The sequence below is a fragment of the Piliocolobus tephrosceles genome, unplaced genomic scaffold (genome assembly GCF_002776525.5).
Source record: "Piliocolobus tephrosceles isolate RC106 unplaced genomic scaffold, ASM277652v3 unscaffolded_74, whole genome shotgun sequence".
Lineage (NCBI taxonomy): Eukaryota > Metazoa > Chordata > Mammalia > Primates > Cercopithecidae > Piliocolobus > Piliocolobus tephrosceles.
Genome location: NW_022334718.1, coordinates 183,859 through 191,697, shown reverse-complemented (window position 1 = coordinate 191,697; position 7,839 = coordinate 183,859). Strand labels below are relative to the sequence as shown.

At 55.9% G+C, this 7,839-nt stretch overlaps 1 pseudogene; it reads right to left on the bottom strand.

The window, feature by feature from the left end:
- Positions 1-343: 343 nt before the first annotated feature.
- On the bottom strand, positions 344-1,375 carry LOC111530461 (annotated as a pseudogene).
- Positions 1,376-7,839: the final 6,464 nt, after the last annotated feature.

Sequence of the window (7,839 nt, the reverse complement as noted above, 5' to 3'; positions counted from 1 at the left end):
CGTGTGTTTTATGTTTCGTTGGTTTTTTTCTTTTTCTTTTTTTTTTTAGAAAAAAGCGAGTCATAAGTCAAGGCCTGAAAAAGGCTGCCTTTGCCCGTTGACAAAAGGTGAGAAGGCGCGGGAAGTGTTCGGAGAGATATACATCCCCTGATAACTGTGAAATAAAAACCATTTGTTAAAAATGTTAAAAAACAAACAAACAACAACAACAAAAAAACTTCTCCGCAGGCAAAGGCCCCGGCCCGGGCTCAGCAGCGCCACCCGGCGGCAGCCGCGGGCTCGGTGTGAAGGAAGGTTTGTCCCGGCCCTTGTCGCCGTCCGGTCTCCCTGGGCCTGGGCGCTTTCAGACCGGGTTGTGCTCATTGAGTTTGAGCTGCAGGGTGGTGCCCTTCACGGCCGCGTGCACGAAGCGGATGTTCTTCGTGTAGATGATCTTGTCGCCGTCGGGGTTCGTGTCCACGAACATCTTCAGGATGAACTCCCACGCCGCCTGGGCGTCCCACTGGGGCCCGTCGAACTCGGGGACGGAGCCCACCAGGTGCGGGTACAGGATACTGTCCTCCAGCAGGTCCTTCTTGTTGAGGAAGAGGATGACGGAGTTCTGGAACCAGGGATAGTTGACGATGGTCCGGAACAGGGCTTTGCTCTCCTCCATCGGGTTCTCCTTGTCCGACTCCACCAGAACTTGGTCGTATTCACCGAGGGCGACGAGAAACAGGATGGACGTCAGGTTCCCAAAGCAGTGGATCCGCTTCCTGGAGCCGACCGCTGTCCCCCCACATCCACCATCCTGAAGATGATGCTCTCCAGATCCAAAGATGCCGGTGGTGGGCACGCGGCCCCGCAGCGCGTCCTGCGGGTTGGGCAGGTGGCCCGAGGTGGCCATGTGGGCAGCGTCCGTCAGGCGGTACTTGGCCAGGTCCGAGAGCTGGCACTGGCGCCTGCGGTCGCAGCACTCCTGGATGCCGGGGTCGCCCACAGGGTCCTGATGGCGCTGACGTACCAGTGCTCCAAGGTGGTCGCCTTCTCCAGGTCCGCCTCTCGGATCAGGAGCCACTGGCCTTGTTCTGCTCCTCCGTGTGGAGGATCTTCAGCGACTCCTTGGCACGGATCGTGGCCTGGATGGCGGTGAAGATGTTGTGGTAGACGAGCTTGGTGAAGCCGCGCTTGGCCTCCTCCGAGTGGCCGGGGCCCTGGACGATGCGCGTCTGGTTGATGAAGATGCTCTTCCCGCTCTCGCCCTTGCGGAGCAGCAGCAGCTTGAGCTGGCGCCGGGCGTGGCACTTGTCCCCCGCAGCTGCTTCTGGATCTCGGCGTTGATCCGCTCCTTCACCTCATCGCTCAGGCAACACGCCATCACGGACTCCAGAGTCATCCCCCCGCCCGGCCGCCGCCCACCGGTCCCCGCCCGGCCCGCCCCGCCTCGGCCGTTGCCTGCGAGCCGCCGGGTCCCCGCTGGGGCAGCGCCAACCGCAGACTCCTTCGCTGCCGCTGCAGCCACCGCCAATCCCAGCCTCTGCAGCCGATGGACAGCGCCCGAGTTGGGTTTTTTTCCTTGAGACGGAGTCTCACTCACTCTGTTGCCCAGGCTGGAGTGCAGTGGGGCGATCTCGGCTCACTGCAACCTCTGCCTCCTGGGTTCCAGCGATTCTCCTGCCTAGGCCTCCCAAATCACTGGGATTACAGCCGCCCGCCACCACACCTGGCTAATTTTTTTGTGTGTTTAGGAGAGACAGCGTTTCACCGTGTTAGCCAGGATGGTCTTGATCTCCTGACCTCGTGATCCGCCCGCCTCGGCCTCCCAAAGTGCTGGGATTACAGTTGTAAGCCACCATGCCCGGCCAATCTGAAGCCTTTTCTAGCACCTGAGACTGTGGTTCAAGGGCTATGCTTCCCCCTCCCAGCCCTGGCCCTGTGACCCCAGCTGTGCTCCTGGCACTGTACAGAAGCCTAAGAGATGCCCACTGCCAGAGCGGGGACCAAATCCTCTTCTACTGGGGATCCAGGGGGTGCCCTCCCTGAGAGTTTGGCCTTTGGGCTCACTCCCAGGAAGAGACTACTCGGTTCTGCTGCTTAATTACCCCTGTGACAGAGAGCTCATTACCTCTCCGGGCCTATTACCTCTCCAGAGAGCTCATTACCTCTGCACTGCATGGCCCACCCTGCCATCTCCCGACAGCCCCACTCTGGCCAGCATGATTTTCCCAGTGTCCTCTACCCACCACAAACCCGAGCCCCCCAACAGGCTTGCTCTAAGGGGACAAGTTGTGCTGAAGATGGGGCCTTAAGAAGCAGTGGTCTGTGATAAAGAAGATTGACTCATGTCTGGCAGGGCTTTCTGGAGTCTGTGGAGCTGAAGACATTAGTAGAATACAAAGTTGGGCTTGGTCACTGGCACTCCCGACTGCAGTGACACAGCAGCTCTCAGATGTGAGCCATAGATCTCAGACCTTTCCAGAAGCTCAGAGTTCTTGCTATGTAGTGGGCCCCGACTGTTTCTACTCCTTTTCTTTTCTTTTCTCTTTTCTTTTTTCTTTTCTTTTCTTTTCTTTTCTTTTCCTTTCCTTTATTTTCTTTCATTTTGAGAGACAGTCTTACTCTGTCACCCAGGCTGGAGTGCAGTGGCACTATCTCAGCTCACTGCAACCTCTGCCTCCTGGGTTCAAGCGATTCCCCTCCCTCAGCCTCCCAAGTAGCTGGGATTATGGGCACCTGCCATCATGCCCAGCTAATTTTTGTACTTTTAGTAGAGACAGGTTTCACCCTGTTGGCCAGGCTGGTCTCAGACTCTTGACCTCAAGTGATCCATCCTCCTTGGCCTCTCAAAGTGCTGGGATTACAGGTGTGAGCTACTGCACTAGACCTCGTTTCTACACTTTAAACCAGCTCCACAGGAGGCCCCCTGAGGCCGCCTGCTCCAATCCCAGGTAGTGACAATCGTGCAATGTCCCGGGAGCAGGAGTGAGATATCAGACAGAGGTGTTCAGGACTGGGCAGGTCTCATGCCCAGCTGGATCCTTCAAGCCCAGCGCAGTCCCCTAGATTCCACATGTGGGGCGGCAGAGACTCCAAGCCTGAACTGTGCGGACCCAGGAGGGTCCATTACAGGGATATGCAGACCGAGGCCCAGAGGGGAGGGCTGGGCAGTCCCACAGATGCTTGGAGGGACCTCTGTGATAGCCCCACTTGTGTTTTCCAGGCCCGAGCTGCTCACTGAGGGAGTCCAAGAGTCCATCGTGGATAGTCAAGGTACCCAGCACAGGGTTGCAGGCTGTGGTGTGGGCGGGCAAGGGAGGGCCCCAGGGGCCTCTGCCACCAGCCCCTCCTCTTGCTGCCTCTGTCCTGCTCCCATCCTGGCCCTGGCATTCTCCCCACACCCCCGCACTGGGTTTCCCCTAACGATGCCATCTTGGGTCCCTGGAACTGCCTCCTCACTTGGCTTCTCTCCCCCTGCCCTGCCCCCAGAGAGGGATTCCAGGGACCATCTGGTGGAGGAGAACCTGAAGAGACAGGGCTTTCAAGGTAAGGTTGAGCTCAGGGGGAGGTCTGTTGTCCCAGCACCGTGACCTTGACTTGGTTTGGGTTTGGAGGGCCAGGCTGGAAGTGGGGAGGAGCTGGTCCCCAACCTCAGGGCCTAAGGAACCAGGCAAGCCAGGTTGGCAGCCCAGGCCCGGCTGTACCCTGCCAGCTCTGTGTTAGAGACTCCAGGGGAGAGGGGGTGCCTACAGGTGGATGGTGGGGGGAACTTGGGGGATGGGAAGGTACAGGACCCAGGAGCCTGTCTTCTCCCCTGCACCCCCCTTATCCCCCCCTCCGCCCGCTGTCCCCACTGAGGTAGCTGATACTCCCACTCCTTATTCAGCAATCAGCTGTGGTCTTAGTGCTTTGAAATCAGAATAGGAGCCAGGCGTGGCACCTCATGCCTGTAATTCCAGCACTTGGGAAGGTCAAGGAGGGAGGATGGCTTGAGGCCAGGAGTTCGAGACCAACCTGGGCAACATAGAACCTGTCTCTGTATCTATTTTTAAGAAAAGAAATCAGAGGCCGAGTGCAGTGGCTCATGCCTGTAATCCTAGCACTTTGGGAGGCCAAGACGGGCAGATCACTTGAGGCCAGGAGTTCAAGACCAGCCTGGCCAACATGGCGAAACCCCGTGTCTACCAAAAATATGTAAGAATTAGTCAGGCGAGTTGGTGTGCACCTGTGATCCCAGCTACATGGGAGGCTGAGGTGGGAGAATCGCTTGAACCTGAGAGGCGGAGGTTGCAGTGAGCCGAGATCATGCCACTGCACTCCAGCCTGGGCAACAGAGCAAGACCCTGTCTCAAAAAAAAAGAGAGAGGGAAAGAGAGAAATGGTGGTCTCGGATCCTTCCGGCGCACGCTGACACTTTGTTTGTTTGTTTGTTTAGATGGAGTTCTACTTGTTTGGACGAACGGAGGCAGGATGGTGCACTTCCGGGTTCTTCTCCACCACCAACTCTTCCTGCGCGCGTGAAAATGCAGCCAGCACCCAGGGAGGGTGCAGACCAACCGGGCATGCGCCAGGTGACGTCAATCCGAAGAGACCGAGATTTACCTGGTCGCACCTGTGGAACGCCCCCCCCGACACGCCCATGCCCCGCCTAGTGCCCTCCCACTCCTAGAAAAGCCTATTTCGGCCAGTGAGCCACACGGCCTTCTCACAGCCCCACTCCTGTCGGGATGTCGGGACTGTGGGAACTCCGTCCGAGAGCCCCACGGGGGGACTCTGCCGGCCTCCTTCGCCGGAGGCTGACAGACTTCTCCCCCACACCTTAGGTTACCAAAAATAAACTTGCAGTTTTGCTCCTACACTTGCCTACCCGCTGGTTCTTTTGTGCCCGCTCGGCTGGTCTTAGAAAAACAAATCAGTTGGTGCTGAAACCCGGGAGGAGACCCCTCCTCAGGCCTCTAAGGATTGAGGAACCTCCTCCTGCTTCCACACCGCAGACGGACCAGGACCTGAGACCCGCTTCCCTCACTCTCACGGCCTCTCTGGGGTAAGTGCCCTTGTCTCCTCTTTACCTCCCTCGGCCAGAAATCCTGCACAGGTCCGAGGCCCACTTTTGAGCCACCAAGTGGCTCGGGAGACCCGTTCAGAACGGAGACGTCCACCTGAAGGTAATCTCCACTTTGGCTCCATGAGCCTCCAGTCTGTCTCTGCTGGTTCCAAAGGACACTTTGAAGCCAGGCAGAGATCCACTTCCATTTCCATTGTGTCCATTGTGTAAGGAAAGAGGAAACAAACAGGAAACCCCCCCCCAGTCCAAATTTCCAAAGAGCACCCCCTTAGGGTGCCTCCTAGCCAATTTAAAAACCTTACAGCTTGAACAAGACCTCAGGAGGAAGCGGTTAATTTTCCTTTCCACTGTGGCATGATCGACCTCAGCAATTTCTGCCAGCGGCTAGGCAAGTGGTCCGAAATTAATTACATACAAGGCTTTTGGGCCTTAAGCTCTCGTCCCTATACTCCTCCTTCTCTCCACCCCCTCCCTTCCTGCCCAGACTCCTCCTTCCTCCTCCTTATCTACTAGTAATCCACTCGGTCCCGTGCCTCCTTCGAGGCCCCCAACTGGCTGTCTTGAGTCCCCTATCTCTGCCCACACCCTCCTACAGTGTTAGCACCTTTGCGAGAGGTGGCTGGGGCGGAGGGGGTAGTCAGAGTACATGTCCCTTTTTCATTGGCCGATCTTTCCAAAATTGAGAAGCGTTTAGGTGATTTCTCAGCTAATCCTACCATATACATAAAGGAATTTAGATACCTTTGTCAGGCCTATGACTTAACTTGGCATGACCTCCAGGTTATCCTAACCTCTACCCTAAACTGACTGAGGTTCTAACCCAGTATACCCAGTTAGATCCGGCCTCCCCCACAGGGGCCACTATTTTGACGTCTTATTTCATTTCTCAATCAGCTCCTGACATTCGTAAAAAACTTCAAAAGGTAGAGGATGGTCCTCAGACACCAATACAAGACCTAGTTAAATTAGCCTTTAAGGTCCATAACTCCAGAGAGGAGACGGCTGAGGCACAGCTCCTAGCAGCGGCTTTACAGCCCAGTCGTAACCCCAGGCCAGAGAGCACATACTCCACAGACTCCAAGGCTACAAAAGGAGCCTGCCTGCTATAAGTGCGGCAAGGCAGGACACTATGCCAACAGGTGTCCGCGAGGTCCTCGAGCCCCAACGCAGCCTTGCTATAAGTGCAAGGCATCAGGACATTGGGCCAGTGAATGTCCTAACCCTCATCCACCAGCAACCCCCTGCCCTGCTTGCCAGCAGGGAGGACACTGGAAGTCTGATTGCCCCACCCTGAGAACAGGTGCTGCGTCTCCACATGACCCCCTTTCCCAGGATCCTGGGAGCTCCTTCCAGCTCCTACATCTGGACGACGACAACAACTGAAGGTGCTGAGACTCAGCGACCCCCATCACCCTTGCCAAGCCGCGGGTAACTCTCCTGGTAGTGGGTAAGACAATTAACTTTTTAATCGACAGCGAGCCTACCTATTCTGTTTTGCCGTCCTTCTCTGGACATAGCCTTCCATCCAATATCTCTGTAGTAGGAATAAGGGGAAAGCCATCCACTCCACGAAAAACTCCACTCCTTAATTGCTGCCTGGCCAACAACTACTTTGCGCACTCGTTCCTCATTCCCAGCTAAAAAGGGCCCCTACCGAAAGCAATCAGTGGAAATCAGTTTGGCTTTCCCCCACTTGCCTCAAACTTACTAAATTTTCTTAACTATCTCATACTCCCCAACCTTGCCGGGACCATCCTTCTGGGTTTTGCCCATATTCCAACAAATGCTTCCATTCCTCATTCCTATACTAATACTGTGCCTTATTTTATTCTTCATCCATACGTCCAAATACCAACCATGGGCCCCGACCTTAATGACGCCCCTTAACAGCAGGAAGTAGCCAGACAGACCACGGCACCCCTTTATCACTATTATCAATAAAAGGTTGGACTGTTTGGACGAACGGAGGCAGGATGGTGCACTTCCAGGTTCTTCTTCACCACCAACTCTTCCCACGCGCGTGAAAATGCAGCCAGCACCCAGGGAGGGTGCAGACCAACCGGGCATGCGCCAGGTGACGTCAATCCGAAGAGACCAAGATTTACCTGGTTGCACCTGCGGAACGCCCCCCCGACACGCCCATGCCCCGCCTAGTGCCCTCCCACTCCTAGAAAAGCCTATCTCAGCCAGTGAGCCACGCGGCCTTCTCACAGCCCCACTCCTGTCGGGATGTCGGGACTGTGGGAACTCCGTCCGAGAGCCCCACGGGGGGACTCTGCTGGCCTCCTTCACCGGAGGCCGACAGACTTCTCCCCCACACCTTAGGTTACCAAAAATAAACTTGCAGTTTTGCTCCTACACTTGCCTACCCTCTGGTTCTTTTGTGCCCGCTCGGCTGGTCTTAGAAAAACAAATCACTACTGTTGTCACCCAGGCTGGAGTGCAATGGCACAATCTCGGCTCACTGCAACCTCTGCTGCCTGGGTTCAAGTGATTCTCCTGCCTCAGCCTCCTGAGTAGCTGGGATTACAGGCGTATGCCACCACACCCAGCTAATTTTTGTATTTTTTTTGGTATAGATGGGGTTTCACCATGTTGGACAAGCTGGTCTCGAATTCCTGACTTCAGATGATCTGCCGGCCTCAGCCTCCCAAAGTGTTGGGATTACAGGCGTGAGTCACTGCACCCAGCTTTTTGTTTTTGTTTTTTCTGAGACAGAGTCTTGCTCTGTCACCCAGGCTGGAGTGCAGTGATGCAATCTCGGCTCACTACAACCTCCACCTCCCAGGTTCAAGGGA